This window comes from Sapajus apella, unplaced genomic scaffold (assembly GCF_009761245.1).
Source record: "Sapajus apella isolate SASKATOON/1434 unplaced genomic scaffold, GSC_monkey_1.0 scaffold9, whole genome shotgun sequence".
In the NCBI taxonomy this organism is placed as follows: Eukaryota; Metazoa; Chordata; class Mammalia; order Primates; family Cebidae; genus Sapajus; species Sapajus apella.
In genome coordinates, this window is record NW_022436949.1 from 2,851,460 (window position 1) to 2,871,295 (window position 19,836).

The 19,836-nt window shown below is 35.2% G+C and overlaps 1 long non-coding RNA gene across 1 annotated transcript; it reads left to right on the top strand.

Moving 5' to 3' along the window:
- Positions 1-210: 210 nt before the first annotated feature.
- LOC116551186 lies at positions 211-6,189 on the top strand. The gene is made up of 3 exons (XR_004268758.1): positions 211-300; positions 2,166-2,167; positions 6,177-6,189. It is a non-coding gene; the product is annotated as an uncharacterized LOC116551186 (long non-coding RNA).
- The last annotated feature ends 13,647 nt before the right edge of the window (positions 6,190-19,836 follow it).

The window sequence follows — 19,836 nt, forward strand, 5'->3', positions numbered from 1 at the left end:
AACAACCCCATAAAAAATGGGTAAAGGAGGTGAACAGACAGTTACTTTCAAAAGAAGACATACATGTGGCCAACAATCATATGAAAAAAAGCTCAATATCACTGATTATTAGAGAAATGCAAATCAAAACCATACTGAGATAACATCTCACACCAATCAGAATGGCTATTACTAAAAAGTGAAAGAATAAGAGATGTGATGCTATGAGATCATGGAGAAAAAGGAACACTTATACACTGTTGGTGGGAGTGTAAATTAGTTTAGCCAGTGTGAAAAGCAGTGCGGTGATTCCTCAGAGAGGTAACAACAGAACTATTATTCAATCCAGCAATCTCATTACTGGGTATATTCCCAAAGGAATATAAATTGTTCTCCATAAAGACACATGCATGTGCATTTTCAATGCAGCATAGTCACAATAACAAAGACCTGTAATCAGCATAAATGCCCATCAATGGCAGGCTAGATAAAGAAAATGTGCCATATATATATGCAGTCATAAAAAAGAACTAGTTTATGTCTTTTGCAGGAACACAAATGGAACTGGAGATGATCATCTTTAGCAAACTAACAGGAACAGAAACCCAAATACTGCATGTTCTCACTTACAAGTGGGAGCTGAATGATAAGAACACATGGATACAAGACAGGAACAACAGACACTGGGGCCTACTTAAGGGTGGAGGATGGGAAGAGAGGGAGGATAAAGAAACACACAACTATTGGGTGCTCTGCTTTTTACCTGAATGATGAAGTAATCATTCATCATGCAAGTTTACCTATAATACAAACCTGCAGATGTACCCTGAAATTAAAATAAAAGTTAAAAAAAGAGAAATTACTGGCATATAGAAAGCACACAATAAATCATGTTAGATGAATTATGCCAAAAACATATTAAAATAAATTATGTGTACATAGCAAGAAAGGGCTACAGAGGAGTTTAAAATGCAGGAAAAACACAGGGACAGGATGCACTGAAATGGGGTTCTGAGAAATAGATCTTATCTTCTAAGGACCTCTGACATTATGTACAGGGTAGAATGAGGGAGAGAAATAAGGCAAGCGAGATTTAGTCCTTCTTATGGATTCTAATTAAAGCTATCACAGTCTGAAACATGTTTATATTCGCATATGTATACATATATCTGTGTGTCAAAAGATTTAAGGTAGATCAAAATTCAGGAATAGGCTGCAGTTATAGAAGACCTGGGAAAGGTAGGGTAGTCAATCCTTCCATCTCCTGTTTCCTCTAAAATCCATGTGAGACTAAGTGCTCCTAGAATAGTATGAAATTCAAGCTAACATGTATCACATAATATTATCCAAACATCTTACTTGTCTGCACTCTAGAAAATCTATCAGAGGAGGAACTCTTTGTGTCTTTTTTTTTTTTTTTTAATGTATCCCTGGTGCCTAGCAGAGTGCCTTGAAACAGAAAAGACACACAGTGAATAATCCGTTCATTGCTGAAAGAATCTCATCTCAACTTATTCAACAACAGACATTTTTCTCTTTAATTTTCCATTTGCATGTTTAATATGTGCATATTCTCTTTGTAAACGGAGGGAAAAAATAAGAGGAGAGAAATAAAATGTTCGAATCAAACATTTCTCTTTCTCTGCTTCAGAGGTTCTGAAGCTGGAGGTTCTTGTGTCTCACATTACCTTTCTAAGAATGGAGGGATGAAATGGGGAGAAATGCCAGATGTAGGTGACGGGGTGATGGAGGCAGCAAACCACATTGCCATGGGTGTACCTATGCAACAATCCTGCATGATCTGCACATGTACCCCAGAACCTAAAAATCAATCCAAAAAAAAAAAAGAATGTTGCTTGTCCTTTCCTCCACATAAGCACAACATTTCACTTAATAATTCCATGGTGATGGTGCATGTTTGGATGTAGTCCCTAGAATAAGCATCGTGACATCAATGTGATACATTGTAATGTTTTGAAGTTTCCTTATTCTGGAATTTCTAAAATTTATTCTTCTACATATCTGCCAAACAGTATATAGAGGAGATAGTTTATAGAAGTTTCCCTAGTTTGAAAGGTTTTATTAGTGCTAATCATCTTTCAAGGCTGAATACCAAAGAACATTTAATCTGCAAGAGAGAGGAATCTTTCACATTCTCTTCTACACTCTAAAAATATAAACTTAAGCTGTGATGGAGTAATTATGTGTACTGTAGCACTTTGTGTATTACTATTCTGGGATATGTGCACATTTGCCTGAGGGTGTATATAAGATGGATGGTATAAAAACATAAACAAAGTGGGTTGGGTGCTAGCAAAGCATAAAATTGGAAACATTTGATGGACTGTTTTGTACTTCGTTGTTTTCTACTTCTACTGCTCTGCTTAGGTGGCAATTACAGAACTTGAATTCAGGATAGAACAGTATTTTTCTGGCAGCAAATTCCAGAAGTAACTGCATAGGCTGTTTTAGAATGGCTACTAAGTCACTTTTCTGATTAGACTACTGATGAGATGCCTCAGGTACCTTGTTCTTTCCTGCAGGCCATTTCCTTTTTTATTTTTTGAGACGAAGTCTCACTCTGCCACCCAAGCTGTAGTGCAATGGTGCGATCTCGGCTCACTGCAACCTCCCCCTCCTGGGTTCAAGTGATTCTCTTGCCTCAGCCTCCCGAGTAGCTGGGACTACAGGTGGGTACTACCATGCCAGGCTAATTTTTGTATTTTTAGTAGAGATGGGGTACTACGCTGGCCAGGCTGGTCTCGAACTACTGACCTCATGGATCTGCTTACCTCCGCCTCCCAAAGTGCTGAGATTACAAGTGTTAGCCACCATGCTCAACCGCCATTTCCTTTTAATTTCAATTTCAATCCAGAGACATATATATGATGGCCTAGAAAGCTCAAATTTTTCTGGCCCTTACTGCCCCTCTGACCTCATTTCAGGCCACAAGAAAAAGAGAAGAAATACAGAGTGACTTCTACAACAGTTATGTGGAGAACTCTATGACCTGACTCTATGTAGCAACCATTTCTGGTCCTCTAGGATAGCACAAAGAGTCAACAAGTGAGTTTAGACAAATGGTAAAAAAAAGAAATCAACTCGGGTATTAGTATTTCAATAATCTCAGTGCATGCCCCAATGTTATATATGGTTTTGATATGTTAACCTGAAGTAACAATTTCCTGATTTATTGCATACAGTTCAGGAATAGTGTTGGCATCAGTGAGATGACAATACTGTCATTTGCAGGATAGGTCAATTTCTAACATAGTAAGCATTTGATAAATAAGCATTCAATAAAATTTGTTAAAATTGAATAAAATAAAAAAATATTGGCAGCATTCGAAATAATTACAGTTAACCTGAGTGATTACAAAATTAATATTCATTAGTAACCAGTTTGATATGACTTTTTTGACGGGCTTGAACCCAGTTTTGAATGTTGTTTACCAATTTTCAGCATCTTTGAAATAATTATTATGCATTACTTTGGGGTCCAATTTTAATTAAAGAATGTTGGTGAGAATGCTCTAAAAATTAAAACAAATTATAAGAATTAGATTGGATACTTTACAAAAATAACTTATAAAGTATAATAACTTGCCTTTTAGATTAAAAAAAAATTCTTAATAGAATGTCGCTGTGTAAGAAAAGACTTGTTTAAAGTTAAATATATTCAGATTGCTTTTTTTTTCTTTCCCTAATATAAAATTATTTACTTTGATGTGAAGTTATAAAGTTGGGATTAGGGATATCATCATGCATGCAGAGACACCATCAGTACAATCATCCCACAGGTAACAATGATAGGTAGAAAGAAGGGTGTATCAACCATTTTACCCCAAACCTCAGCATCACACAATATGCCCATGTAACAAACCTGCAAATCCATTCCCTGAATCTAGAATAAAAATTAGAATTAAAAAGAAAGAAGTGATTAAATGACAGTTCTTCATTTGAACCTGCCTATTTTCTCAAACTATTTTATTGAGAGTATAACAAATTATTTTAAAGACATTATTTTCACTTAGAATTTTTTTGTGATTTGTGTTTGATACTAAAATAACTGTCAAATATAGTAACAAAATGGAAGATAATGCTGAATGAATGCAAATGAAATTGGTTTAGAAGGCAAAAAAAGGGATAGAAAAGACAAACAGCATCTAAAATGAATGGCAGTATGAATAAGAAATTTTTTGCTTATTTGTTTAGCTAGGAAAACATCTAAATGGCATATTAGTATAGTTTTAAATTCATCTTATATGACAAATATTAATTTCACCATTATCATAAAGTTTATTTTAACTTTTATACCTTTCAAATAAATGTGTTTTAAACTCTTATGTAGTTTAACTGTCTGGTTACATTTTATTATTTTAATGTTGCTAAATGCTACTAATATTTTAAAATATTTGCTCACTAAGAGTTCATATTTTATTTTATGATTCAAATTAGAAAAAGAGTTATAATGTGAATATATAATGAGCTTGAGTATCCAACAGTTTAGTTTACAAATGACTATCCACATATATATATATACATTCTATTTTATAATGCTTTTTGCATTTTGCATAAAAGAAAACTGAATAGCATAACGAGTAATAAGAGAAGGAACCACATATAAAATTTGGGGTCCTCTGGCTTTGTAGGTCATGAATATTCAAATACCACCAGTTGGAAGGAGTCTTTAACACACATGACCATGACAGTCAACAAATTGGAATTTTAGTGCATACTTCTACCATGAATTAACTATAATCCCTTAAAAAGGTTAATAAACTTGTTTAGATGGTACATTCCTTGTTTGTGAAATAATGATTGATATAAATATTGATTCTCATTCCTACCAGCTCTAAAATTATTCTGTGTAGCTGGAGCCCTACCATCTTCCTGGACATGTGTTAGGATATGAATATGTTCAATGTAACAGCACATTTCCCTACTTAAGTTTTGAACCAACTCATTCAAATAGAATAGATGAAGAACATAAATATCATCTTTATTACTAATAAAGCTTGTATTGGGTAACTTGCTCCACCACTGACAAAGAAAGGTAAAGTGAAGAGAAACGCTAGATATCCAATGTCAATTTATTAATATATTCCTCTTCTTGAAATACCAAGAATGAAATGTGTTTATTTCTTAATATTCCATTAGATTATACATATAACTCAAACCTAAATAATCCTTCTGGAACTCCCAAAAGAGAGAATGAAATAAAAATGACTGAGTTTCTTAAAAACCTGCTTATTATATTAACTTGTTTACTTCTTTCTAGTTTATCTTCTTTTTTTCTAATACGTATTTTAGTCAAAGGCTACAATACCTAAGAACCTTCTTTTTTGGTTTGAAATGCCTTTATTTATTCACATTAAAGACCAACCTCTGTATAATAACTGGAAATAGGAAATTTTATTAATTTTACGCTATTCAAATATCTGTTTACTATATTTAAAAGAAAGATAAATTAACTAGATATTTTAGATTTTTAAATAGCTCGTATAAAGTTTTGTTTATATGTATGTTTAATCTTTCATTTTGCATATGGAAATATGTTAGAGGTTTGAAGAATATTAATTATTTAAAAGAATTAATTAAAAGACATCTCAAATTTTATAGAAAGCTTATCATTAATTAGTCTTCCCATAGATCAAAATCAAAGACCTGAGCCAATGGCCTTTGTACTTATTTCTTTAGTGTACAATTCACAATTTACCCTTGGAACTGAAATAATGCCTGCACATTTGTTGTCTTCTGATACTGATTTTAGTATCTCATGGTCTTCTTGTTAAGAGAAGACAACAGAAATTTGTTTCATCTAGAAACTTTTAAAAAGTAAAAATATTAGTGGCAGAAAAAAGTTAAAAAAAAGAAAAGAGGATGGAGTAAATAAGTAAGAATAAATGTATTTTAAATCTAAGGATAGACAGTAAAACATGAAAAATCACGAAGATATAAATAATTTACAAAACAATATATTTTTGTAATAAAATACTTACTGAACATATATTAATTACTGTCCCAGGCACTGGGTTTAATTTGTGTAAAAGGTGGTATCTCACTTCAAGGAAGAGGAGACTGACACTTAAGGTAACAATTTACTACAGTGAGCTCAATCTCTAACGGGAATATGTAGAATGTGACTATACACAGGAGAGAGGTACCTGTCTATGTGACATGTAGAGGTAGGAAAGAGAAGTAGAAATTTAACAGATTTCACAGAGTAGGTAGCATTTAAAATGAGACAAAGAAAACTAAACATTGTTGCCAAGACTAGCATGACTAAAGAGAGATTAGTTTATGTATATGCAACATTCCATAACTAATGGTAAAACTCAACAAGAATATTTTTAACATTAGACATTAAAATAAACAAGAGTTATTCATTTAAAATAAATAAGACCTATTTATCTAAAATAAATAAGGCCTATTTATCTAAAATAAGACATTAAAATAAACAAGGTCTGTTTATTAGGATTCTGTGTTTCACAAAGGGGAAAAGTAAACATAACATCACTCACATTTGGCCATCTATTTTCCAAAGCAATTGAGCCATTCTACTGCATTATGGAATGGTTAGCAATTGATTTGATATTAATGATTCTTTTGAGGCCATGATTTTTGCTTGTTGTTGAGAATGAGGAAGCCAAGTTACAGAGATTTTAGAAACTGCATGGTTTTAGATTTTACTTTTAAGTCTTTGGGGCATTTAGAGATTCATTTTTTGAGAGGATGTGAAGGATGGGTTAATGTCTCTCTCCTCATCTTTTTTTACAGCAGATATCTGATTGTTCCAGCATCATTTCTTAAAAAATACATTCTTTTTCAATTGAATTTCTTTAGTACTTGTATTAAAAATCATCTGAAAATATGTAATTTGGTATGTTTCTATACTTTTTATTTTGTTCCACTGAACTATATGTCAGTCTTTTTGCCAATACCACGTCTTGATTAATGTAGCATTGTAATAGCTCTCAAAATTAAATGGTATTAATTATATATACTTTATCCTTTATAATTTTTTTCTCTACCCTAGATTACTTATACTTCTATCAAAATTTATTTATTTATTTATTTAACTTTTAATTTTAGCGGTACAAGCGCAGGCTTGTTACAAAGGTAAACTTGTGTCATAAAGGTCTGTTGTGGAGATAATTTCATCAACCAAGTATTAAACCTAGTACCCATTACTTATTTTTCCTGATCCTCTTCCTCCTCCCACCCCTTATCAGCTGAAACGTCCCAGTGTGTGTTGCTCCACTCTATACGTCCAAATTTATAATTAGACTGTCAATTACTACATTAAATAAATACCTACCCAAAATTTTATTGTAATTTCATTGAATCTGTAATTTGGGAAAACTGATGTCTTAAAAAGCATTGAGTTTCCAAATCATTAAATATGGTATATTTCTCCATTTACGTAATTCTTTAATAATTTTTCAGCAATATTTATAAGTTTAGTATGGCAGATTTAACATTTTTTGTTTAGTTAACCCCAAGCACATTTTTCCTGAAAATTATATACCTCAATTACTGTATCATTACAAACTTATACTTATTTTACATTACACACTCATTCTCTTTTATCATATATATAACATATATAGAGATATATATATAAAACAATGTAAATTCCAATTAAAGCTCCTGAATCTATATTAAGGTATTTGGATATAAATGCTACACAATATTATTCTTAAATAAGCCCCTTTTCTAACAAAATGTATAAATAAAACTACATCAAAATGTCTACATATATTTATGAATTAATGAATGGACCAGAAATAAATTATGGTAGGATGCTGTTGAAAGAAGAAATAAATCAACTAACATGTTTCTGTAACCTTATAGTTATTACTGAGATTTATCTGAATCAATTATTTTTAAAAAGTCATTGAAATAAATATAACACAGTAGTAAAATAAATATTGTCTCTTTTCATGTTAAAAATTTTAAATTGTTTAATGATTTTTACTTCCTTTGGTTGCCATTTAGAATATTTAAGGAGTTTTATATGGGAAATGTTAGCATTTCTAAACTTTCAAAATCCACATAAGGAGTTGTCATTTTAAAATTACTGTGCTTTCTATCTCTCACATATACCTGTTTGTTATTTCCTCGCTCAGTTAAATTTAGAAGTACCCACTTTTAAGACCATTTGAATCAAAACTACTAACCTTTTCTCTTGGTTTCTTTTATTTTTTTCATTCCCTTTTCAGATAGACAATTGAAAAGCACTATGGTAAATGGGGAAATTTCACATTCTAACATGATCCATTAAATAGCTAACATTTTGGCTTTATGTATGAAACAGAAGGTTTTAAAAATAATTTAATTGTGTAGGCTAGATAAAAATTATACAGTATAACCATAAAGCCAGATTTTATATAGATATAACAATACATACACACAAAAAACCGTATTTGCACTCTCTCTCCCTCTCTCTCTCTCTCTCTCTCACAGACACACACACACACACACACACATGCACACACACACACACCATCACCACAACCACTACTGCCAACATTTCTTTTTATAAATGTAAATTCATATCAGTAGTCTAGATATTTAATCATTCAAAAAATAAGTTTGGTCAAGTATTCTATTTAATTCTGCTTATCTTAGAACACAGTTTCTGAAGAAATGGAATAAGCCAGAGTTAGCAGCCTGCTACTGTTTCATCTTTAAATCATACTGTGGACTTCCCTCTACGTGCCCGACCTTTTGTCTCTTACCTTACATCTACAATTAATGTGGTTCAGTGCCCCTCTTGTCGGTAGCTGCTAATGAGATTTAAAGCCATCTTTAAAACCAGCTTAAGCAGCATTAGCGTTATTTGATGGCATTTTTTGATCTGCTTTAGTATCATGCATGTAAAAGGAACACACAAATTGATGTTTGGCAGAGGTGTCAATCAGGCACCTGATATATTCTTCCTGTTAAATTTAAATGTACTTTGAAATGATTCATGGTTGATGAAGGTTCCTTATACTAGGAGTTTTCTTTTTATGATCACTTTTTATGTTTATTTGTTTTTTGGTGTTTGCTTCAGTCTCATTCATAAAACTTAGAGATAGAGGGTCAAAATAATTTTGAACAATCCCTAAATGAAATACAGTAGCAGTACTAAAACTAGATACAATCTGTCAAGTACTTTGAATTTTCAGGTTTCTTAATGTATTAACATGTTTGAGTATAAAATAATCAAAATATAAATTATAGTATTCTACCAATTTGTAAATGTAATATTACAGTATTCTATAATCTTATATGATTGTACTAGTCTACAATTTGTAATATATAAGATTATAGAATTCTACAATTTGTAATATATAAGATTATAGTATTCTACAATTTGTAAAATATAATGCATGCATGATTTGTTGAAATTGTAAACGTCCTTTTGGATATATAAAAAAGATATCTTTAGAAAAGAAAAAAATGTATTCTTTTTTTTCAAGCATTACGTAAATACAAAAATGATACAATATTTTCCTATCAGGTTGGAAAAAAGAATGCAAAGGGACAATTCTATGATCCACTTTTAATGAGAACATAAGTAGTATATAGATTTTTGAATGGTAATTTTTATTAAGTATGAGAAAAAGGGAAAGTTTTCTTATTCTTTCTATCATATAGTCTTCTTCAATGAAAACATACTAAATAAATAACCCAGTTAAAGCAGAAGATTTATGTATATTTTCATGTATTGAGTGTATTGCAGTGTTATTTTAAACAACAATACATTAGAAATTAACATTTTGTTCAAAAATAAGGTCATATATAATACTGTACATGTACGTAGATATAATACATAGATAAGAAAGTATGATTTAGTATTTATGAAATAGTAAGAACAAATGTTTAAATATTGGAAAGTGAAAATAAATTCTCTCAAAACTATAAAGCTGGTGTAATAATACTTGGAGAAATGTTAGGTAGACAAGTAACAAAGAGTTAAAACTACCATTAACTGTCATTTATCACTATTGGAATTATGAACAGCTTCCATTTTCACACAGCCTTTATGTATAAATTTTCTCTAGTATGTACGTATGTCTTCAGCAATCAGAAAAATAATGTATATTAGATTCAAATCAAACAAATGTGAAGCTTCCTACCTGACACTCCCATGTCTAGAGACAGTTCTATGGTTTTTGGATATCTCTTGCTGTCATTATCTCCCCTGGCTGAAGCAGCTGGTGCTAAAATGAATTTTTGTGTGTTAAGAAGTGAGTATGATACCATCACTTCTTACAGCCTACATAGAATACATATCCCATCTTATAAGCTATCTGTAGTTGTTATTGTTGTTGTTGTTGTTTATAGTCAACATTTCAGGAATGAATCTGTAATGTGATTCATTTGTAGACAGACTAAGCCTCACAAAGACGTAATACTACAAGGGTATATACCACCTGTGATTTTTCTCTTAAAACATCTAAGAACTGCAGTTGTCAAAAATAAGCAAGTGACATCTAACCAGTAGAAGTATTTTTGCATAACAAAATATATACTGGCTTTTAATTGGATGGTGTAACTATGACAAAGGCTTTTCTGTGGATAACACAACCCATATTTGGTAGCAAATATGCATTTTTAATGTACATGATAGTACAACCTGAAGCAGTGGTAAGTAAAATATACCCTGTATGCTATACCTAGCTTACCTCCTGTTTTTGCAAAACCCAAGACATAAAAATGGTTTTACATTTTTACATGCTTGAAAAGAAATTATAATAATAATTATCTTGTAGTAAGTGAGATTAATATGAAGTTCAAATTTCAGCATTCATGAAGCTTTATTGGAATACAGCCACACTCAATACCTGCACATTGTCTGTGACTGCTTTCACTCTACAACTGCAGAGTTGAGTAGTTAAGATTGAGTAGTTAAGACAGAGACCATATGTCCTGAAAAGCTGACAATATTCACTCTCTGTTGATGCCTACATTGAAGTATATTGCTCGCGCAATTTAGTTTGAGTCCACAAGAAATGCATAATAATTCTAGCTACAGAATATTTATTCTTGATACCCCACCTTAACTTTTACATGACATCTACATGGGTGGCTTGAAGTTGTTATTATGTCTTTTAGTCTTTCTAATACACTTATTATGAAGCAATGTGTTTAAGGAAATGTGCATTTTCTTCTGTTGCTTGAGTGCTACACTCCTGGCTGAGGCTCTGTGTTGTTACAGTGTTATATTTTTCTAAATGAAGCCCTCTATCCCAAAGTAGTGTTATTTTCACAGCTGTGTTTTTTCTGGCTACAATAGCTACTGACTGCTCAATTGCAATAGGAGATGAGTTTTTAAGTATCCAGAATAAAATGAGTCTTTCTGTTTGGCATATTAATTTCCAACTATTTACTGTCCTATGACATCTCAGTATACCATAAAAAGTCTCTTTGGAAACACAGCAAATGAATGTTATTCTTTGACCCGCACATGACTAATATTGTTTTGTCTGTTATGTAAAGACAATTTCATTTTTTTTAACAAACATTGGTTTTAGGAAAATAACTGCAACCAGACATACCACACTTTTCTAGAGCCTTAAAAGCAAAACTCAACAAGTAGTGCAACATATGAACCAATATTGATAGAAGTATCTAGATATGCAAGTTTCTACAAAAGGATCAATGTAAGTTTATTCTCTGCCTCACAATCTTCTACGAAACTTCAGGAATTTGACCATTTTCTTTTTTTTAGTAGCACTGTATAAACGTGTATTTGTCACATACATAATCTATATCCAAACTTTTATAAAAGTCAAAGTGAATATATTGTTGTTTTCTTATTGACTGCCGAAGCTATTAACAGGGTAAGTCAGTGTGACAGAAAAATCATTAACATCTGAGAGAAATTTGATGCTTAACAGATTTCACTCAAACTAATTCTGTGACTCATTTTACATTTTAGTAAATACTTCACTATTGATTTTTCTATAGTATACATTCTATAGCATCAAAGACACTTTAATTTTGCTCTAATTTGAATATTTTTTTCCAAACAAAATAAATACATAATTCATTTAAAATTTGTTTGGAAGGACTTCTTATAATATTTTTTGTGAGGAAATCAAGATGTAACCAGATCCATTTGCTGTTTCTAATTGTATCATCTGTGTATGTTTTCACTAATGGAAATTCATGTGGTTCCAATACCTGAGACCTTAGAAAATGAGGAAGGACACAGTGGCAAGTCCCCTGGATTTCCTTTTTATCTCCCTTAACACAGACTGGAGATAACAGAAATTATAAATACAGAAAAACCATGGGCACAGTTAAAATAAATTTCCAGTCTTCCAGGAAAGGGGAACCTAGCAACACAGAAAGCCTACCACAAGTACCTTTGTACATCATCCAAATAGCAGAAAAAAATTGCAGCCCTACCTCAGTTAGCAAAAGCAGACAGGGTTACCTGGACAACCACCCTTGCCAGGCCTAAATGAGACACACTGATCTGTCCTCCAGTGTATGTCAGAAAAGCATAATTAGAGAACCAAGACTTTCTAAGAAATAAAGTCTTTCTTAGAAAAGATTTTTGTTGAGGCAGAGGATCCAAGATGGCCATTTAGGAACAGCTCAGGATTGCAGCTCCCAGTGAAAGCGCAGAGGGTGAGTGGACGCCGCATTTTTATTGCCCAGAGACTAGGAAATTCCCAGGCAGAGGAGCTCCAGGGTCGCCAGCGTGGCTGTTTCGGCCAGCGTGGCTGTGCCGGCCGGTGCTGCCGCTTTGCCCCGTGCGGCTGCTTTGTCGGCGCCCCGGAGCAGCGGTTCTCCGTACAAAACACACAGGTTCGGGTACCCTTTTGGCTGGTGATTGGAGCCACGGGAAGTCGCCCATTCGTCTGTTTAAAAAGGGGACTGAGCAGAGAACCAGGACAGTAGATTCCAGGGCAAAAAAAAAAAAAAAAAAAGCACCACAAACCTCAGTGCCGCTATCTAAGCCAGCCCAGTGAGTGGCTGCAGGGGAAAACAGACCCCGGCGCCTCTTCAACAGGCGACTGGAACACCAACTTAAAAAAGGAGCTAAGGCAGGGAGGCAGGCGATCAGGCTTGGCAGGTCCCACCCCCACAAAAGAACAGCAACCAGAAACTCTGGATTGAGAGTTTCACAGCAAGCGCAGCTGAACCCAGGACGGTCCAGTTCTGTGGGGGAGAGGCGTCCGCCATTACCGAGGCAGCCCGCCACGACAGAGGTAGTCGGCCAATGCTGAGGCAGCCCGCCGTTGCCATGGCAAACCGCCATTGCTGAGGCAGCCCACTGTTGCCAAGGCAACCTGCCATTACTGAGGCAGCCCGCCGTTGCCAAGGCGACCCGCCACAGCAGAGAGACTCCACCTCAACAGAGGCGGGCCACCACCGCCAAAGCAGTTCTAACTACACCCATATAAAAAGGACTGCAGGGAAGTTCACTCGGCAGCTGGGCGGAGCCCACAGCAGCTCAGCAAAACCTCTATAGGCCAACAGTGACTAGGCTGCCTCCCTGCTGTGCAGGGCAGGTCTGAAGGAAAAAAAAAAGAAGGCGGCAGCATAACGGAAACTCATAAATAAAGCCCTAAATCCCTGGGACAGAGCACCTGGGAACAAAAAGCAGTTTATGAGTTCTGCTGCAGCAGACCTAAAAGTACCTGCCCAGCAGCTCTGAATGAACAACAACAGAGCTCAGAGCTCACCATTTGAGCTCTTACAAAGAAGAGACTGTCTCCTCAAGCAGCTCCCTGACCCCTATATATCCAAAGAGACACCTCATAAAGGAGAGATCAGATTGTCACTAGGCGGGTATCCTTCTGGGACAAAGATAGCAGAAGAGGAAAACGGGTAACAACCCTTACTGTTCAGCAGCTGCTGCAGGTGAACCCCAGGCAAGCAGGGCCGGGAGTGAACCTCAGCAGACCTACAGCAGAGGGGCCAGACTATCAGAAGGAAAACAAAGAAACAAAAATAACCTTATCATCAACAAACAGAACGTCAATCTGAAAGATTTGAGATCCAATCTGAAAGCCAGCAACTACAAAGTTGACAGGTGGATAAATCCTTAAAGATGGGAAGAAACCAGCGCAAAAAGGGTGAAAACACGCGAAACCAGAACACCTCTCCTCCTACAAGGGATCACAACTCCTCAACAGCAAGCGAACAAGGTTGGAGGGAGAATGAGTGTGATGAAATGACAGAATCAGATTCAGAAGGTGGGTAGTAAGAAACTTCTGTGAACTTAAAGAACATGTTCTAACCAAATGCAAAGAAACTAAGAATCTTGAAAAAAGATTTGACGAATGCTAACGAGAATGGACAAAATAGAAAGGAATATAAGTGAATTGATGGAGCTGAAAAACGCAACACAAGAACTTCGTGAAGCATGCACAAGTATCAACAGCCGAATGGACCAAGCAGAAGAAAGGATATCAGAGGTCGAAGATCAACTCAATGAAATAAAACGGGAAGGCAAGACTGGAGAAAAAAGGGTAAAAAGGAATGAACAAAGTCTCCAAGAAATGTGGGACTATGTGAAAAGACCTAATCTACGTTTGATAGGCGTACCTGAATGCGACGAAGAGAATGAATCCAAGCTGGAAAATACTCTTCAGGACATTATCCAGGAAAACTTCTCCAATCTAGCAAGGCAGGCAAACATTCAAGTTCAGGAAATACAGAGAACACCACAAAGATATTCGTCAAGAAGAGCAACCCCAAGGCACATCATCGTCAGATTCACCAGGTTCGAAATGAAGGAGATAATACTAGGGGCAGCCAGACAGAAAGGTCGGGTTACCCATAAAGGGAAGCACATCAGACTCACAGCAGATCTCTCAGCAGAAACCCTACAAGCCAGAAGAGAGTGGGGGCCAATATTCAACATCCTTAAAGAAAAGAACTTTCAACCCAGAATCTCCTATCCAGCCAAACTAAGCTTCAAAAGTGAAGGAAAAATAAAATCCTTTGGGAACATGCAAGTACTCAGAGATTTCGTCACCATCAGGCCAGCTCTACAAGAGCTCCTGAAAGAGGCTCTACACATATAAAGGAACAACAAGTACCAGCTCAACAAAAGGGCAAAACAGCCAGCTAGCACCAAAATGGCAGTATCCAATTCACACATAACAATATTAACCCTAAATGTAAATGGACTAAATGCCCCAATCAAAAGACACAGACTGGCAAATTGGATAAAAACACAAAACCCATCGGTGTGCTGTATCCAGGAAACCCATCTCACATGCAAGGATACACAAAGGCTCAAAATAAAGGGATGGAGGAAGATTTACCAAGCAAATGGAGAGCAAAAAAAAGCAGGAGTTGCAATTCTCATCTCTGATAAATTAAACTTTAAAGCAACAAAGATCATAAGAGACAAAGAGGGACATTACATAATGGTAAAAGAATCAATGCAACAAGAAGAGCTAACGATCCTAAATATATACGCACCCAATACAGGAGCATCCAGATACATAAGGAAAGTTCTTAATGACTTACAAAGAGACTTAGACTCCCACACAATAATAGTGGGAGACTTTAACACCCCATTGTCAACATTAGACAGATCAACCAGACAGAAAATTAACAGGGATATCCAGGACTTGAACTCAGACCTGGACCAAGCAAACCTAATAGACATTTACAGAACTCTCCACCCCAAATCCACAGAATATACATTCTTCTCAGCACCACATCTCACCTACTCTAAAATTGACCACATAATTGGGAGTAAATCACTCCTCAGCCAATGCAAAAGAACGGAAATCGTAACAAACAGTCTCTCAGACCACAGTGCAATCAAGTTAGAACTCAGAATTCCAAAACTAACCCAGAACCGCACAGCTTCATGGAAACTGAACAACTTGCTCTTGAATGTTGACTGGATAAACAATGAAATGAAGACAGAAATAAAGATGTTCTTTGAAACAAATGAGAATGAAGACATAACATACCAGAATCTCTGGGACACATTTAAAGCAGTCTCTAGAGGAAAATATATAGCAATAAGTGCCCACATGAGAAGCAATGAGAGATCAAAAATTGACACCCTATCGTCAAAACTGAAAGAGCTAGAGGAGCAAGATCAAACAAACTCAAAGTCTAGCAGAAGACAAGAAATAGCTAAGATCAGAGCAGAACTGAAGGAGATAGAGACACAAAAAACCCTTCAAAAAATCAATAAATCTAGGAGCTGGTTCTTTGAAAAGATCAACAAAATAGACAGACCACTAGCCAGATTAATAAAAAAGAAAAGTGAGAATAACCAAATTGATGCAATAAAAAACGATAAAGGGGATATCACCACAGATTCCACAGAAATTCAAACCATCATCAGAGATTATTACAAACAACTCTATGCACACAAACTAATAAACCTGGAAGAAATGGATAAATTCCTGGACACTTGCCTCCTCCCAAGCCTAAACCAGGAAGAAGCCGAAACCCTGAACAGACCCATAACAAGGTCTGAAGTTGAGGCAGCAATTAAGAGCTTACCACCCAAAAAAAGCCCAGGTCCAGATGGGTTCACAGCCGAATTCTACCAGACATACAAAGAGGAGCTGGTACCATTCCTTCTGCAACTATTCCAAACAATACAAAAAGAGGGAATTCTTCCCAAATCATTTTATGACACCAACATCATCCTGATTCCAAAACCCAGCAGAGACTCAACAAGAAAAGAAAACTTCAGGCCAATATCCATGATGAACATAGATGCAAAAATCTTCAATAAAATACTGACAAGCCGCTTGCAACAGCACATCCTTATATTAAGGAAGTTTTGTAAATATTACTCAGTGATAGATTTGTCACTATATTTGTTTGGCTTTGAATACATACTTATATTAAAATATGTTCTTTATTTAACAAGTAATTGTCATATTTTATAGTTAATTCATAAATGCTTTTTAATGTTCCTTATTTTAATTTACAATACAATATGGTAGGAGGTGGCTCTGTTACTGCTGGATGATGGTGAAGGAACTGACTCTCCTCTAGGCCTCCTATGACACCACCCTTGTAGGGATAGGGACAGGTGCTTCATTACTGCTGCTGGAGGTAAAGTTTCAGTCTCTCCACATGGTCTACACTGACACTGTGAAAAGCTGGTCTCCTTAGTTAAAAAAAAAATGGTCTGGGCAAGGTGGCTCATGCCTATAATCCTAGCACTTTGGGAGGTTGAGGCAGGTGGATCACAAGGCCAACAGATCGAAACCATCCTAGTCAACATGGTGAAACCCTGTCTCTATTAAAAATACAAAACTTAGCTGCACATGGTGGTGTGTGCCTGTAGTTTCAGCTACTCGGGAGGCTGAGTCAGGAGAATCACTTGAACCCAAGATGCGGAGGTTACAGTAAGCTGAGATCATGCCACTGTACTCCAGCCTGGTACAGAGAGAGACTCCATCTCAAAAAAACAAACAAACAAGCAAACAAAAAACTTTTCTTTTTTTTTTTTTCCCATTTATTTATTTTATTGCATTTTAGGTTTTGGTACATGTGAAGAACATGCAAAATTGTTGCATAGGTACACATGTCGCAGTGTAATTTGCTGCCTTCCTCCTCATCACGTACATCTGGCATTTCTCCCCTTGTTATCTCTCCCCAGCTCCCCACCCCCCACTGTCCCTCCCCTATTTCCCCCCAACTGACCCCAGTGTGTAGTGCTCCCCTCCCTGTGTCCATGTGTTCTCATTGTTCAACACCCGCCTATGAGTGAGAACATGCGGTGTTTGATCTTCTGCTCTTCTGTCAGTTTGCTGAGAATGATGGTTTCCAGGTTCATCCATGTCCCTACAAAGGACACAAACTCATCGTTTTTGATGGCTGCATAATATTCCATGGTGTATATGTGCCACATATACATTACTTTAAATGACAAAACCTGCAGTTACTAATTAATATCTCATAATTGCTTCAGCTTGTAATCACTTGTGATATATTGTTTTGAATGACCTTATAAAATCAGACCTTATAGAGTATATTCATTTACATACATAGAAATACACATGTAAAATCGGAAAGAAGAATGTTTTAGTAACCTTTCTATGGCTTTAAGGTTACATCAAACTTGACAAAGGTTGGTTGTTATCTTCCAATAAAAATGCATATAATGGAAGCTTTTTATACACTGTTGCATTAAAAATCATTAGTCTGCCTTGATTTTTTTAAAGCAGAGTTGAGGTCATGGGCAATTCATGTGTCTCTGAATACTTCCCAATGCCCTATAGTCTAATCTCCAAGATCAGAAGAAAATATCAATTTTCCTTAGCACCTGAGAATGCAAAACACCCAACATATCTATCATATTCTGATAATATTGTCGAATTAAAGGAGGCCTTCATCACATGGTCTGCCCCTAAATCAGGGATTTCACACACACAACTGCATTTGTAGAAAAAGACAGGAATAATTTGTGAAGACTCAAAAAGTGGGAGTATTGACAACCTGGGCAACATACACAATGCTGTCACCTGACTCACCACCCACTGTGTGATGTTGCTATGCCTTTCTGCTTTACTTCCTATTGTTTTTGCATAGCAAAGAAGAATCCTGGTTGACATGAATGCAAGTCAAATATTTCCAAGCACTCTACTCTTTAAACAAAGAAATGAACTTGACTAGAGAGACAATGATCTTATTTGCCAGAGTAAACAATGGAGATCTTTCATCTAAAAATATGAAAGATATTAAAATTAGTCAATAATACAAATTTTAATGTAGTGAAAAACCAGAGATCACAAACAGTGACTTGAGATAATTTGTTTGCCAAAGCCAAAGGTTAGGAACTAACACTGAAAACCAGATTACAGTGCCAGATATTTGTATGCCTATGGAGGCATAGTCTGTGAGAGAGTTGGCTTCATATGAAGGAGTAGGGGTAGGATAGATACCTTTTGTGAAAATACATACAAGAACATGCATTTCTAGACTCAATGCTCTGGATGTGATAACTATGCTGAGTACTAAGAAAATATAGTCATTTAAATATTATTTATATTCCCCCAAACTGATAATGCGTTAACTTTTTTTTAAACAGCTACATCAAACAGTAACCCCTGAAAAGCATGTCCTCTCTATCTACTCCCCTCCCCCATATATTATCAGATATTTTTCAAAATGATATTTTGACTTGGGTCTTTTTTTTTTAATTTAGTTTTAATTTATATAATGTATTTGTGAATTTAGATCAAATAACAATCTCTTTTTCATTATATTTCATTGTTTTTTGCTCACTTTCTATAATATTACATTTGTCTGACTTACTGCAGTGATGACGACAAATAAGAGTTTTAAAGGTGGAACCACTTTTTCTTCCATTAGTTCAAATAATATATTTTGCAGGGTTTTGCAAATATTGCTATAAAATTTCCTCCTGCTTTTCTGATGTAAGTCATTACATTGACCTCAAGAAAAGAGAATTTGTTCTTTCATCCTGGAAGCTGTTTCAGTATTTTGAAAGACAAATAAAGTATTTATATTTTTCTAGAATTCTGGTTGATTTCCATATACTTAGGTGTTAATGAATTGAGATAATTTGTTACTTCAGCTGTGGCCACAATTCTTATCCTGTGCTGTCTTCTGTTAGCAACTCACAAGACTAAGCTCCAACCACCCTCAGTGGCTTGGTGATGTGCTTACGATGCATCCTTTATTGACTGGGGCTTACTTCCAATTTTACGCATCCACTCCTCTACTGACATTTCCTGAATTTCTTCCCAATTATACTACTTGTGTTTGTATGCTTGTTTCAATAACTGCATATGAGAGGTGAAAACTAAGCCTGCCATCTTTTTAAAATTTTTGTTTACCTGGCAATTATTCAATAGCCCTAGGCACTTCATTTTCATGGTTCTCACC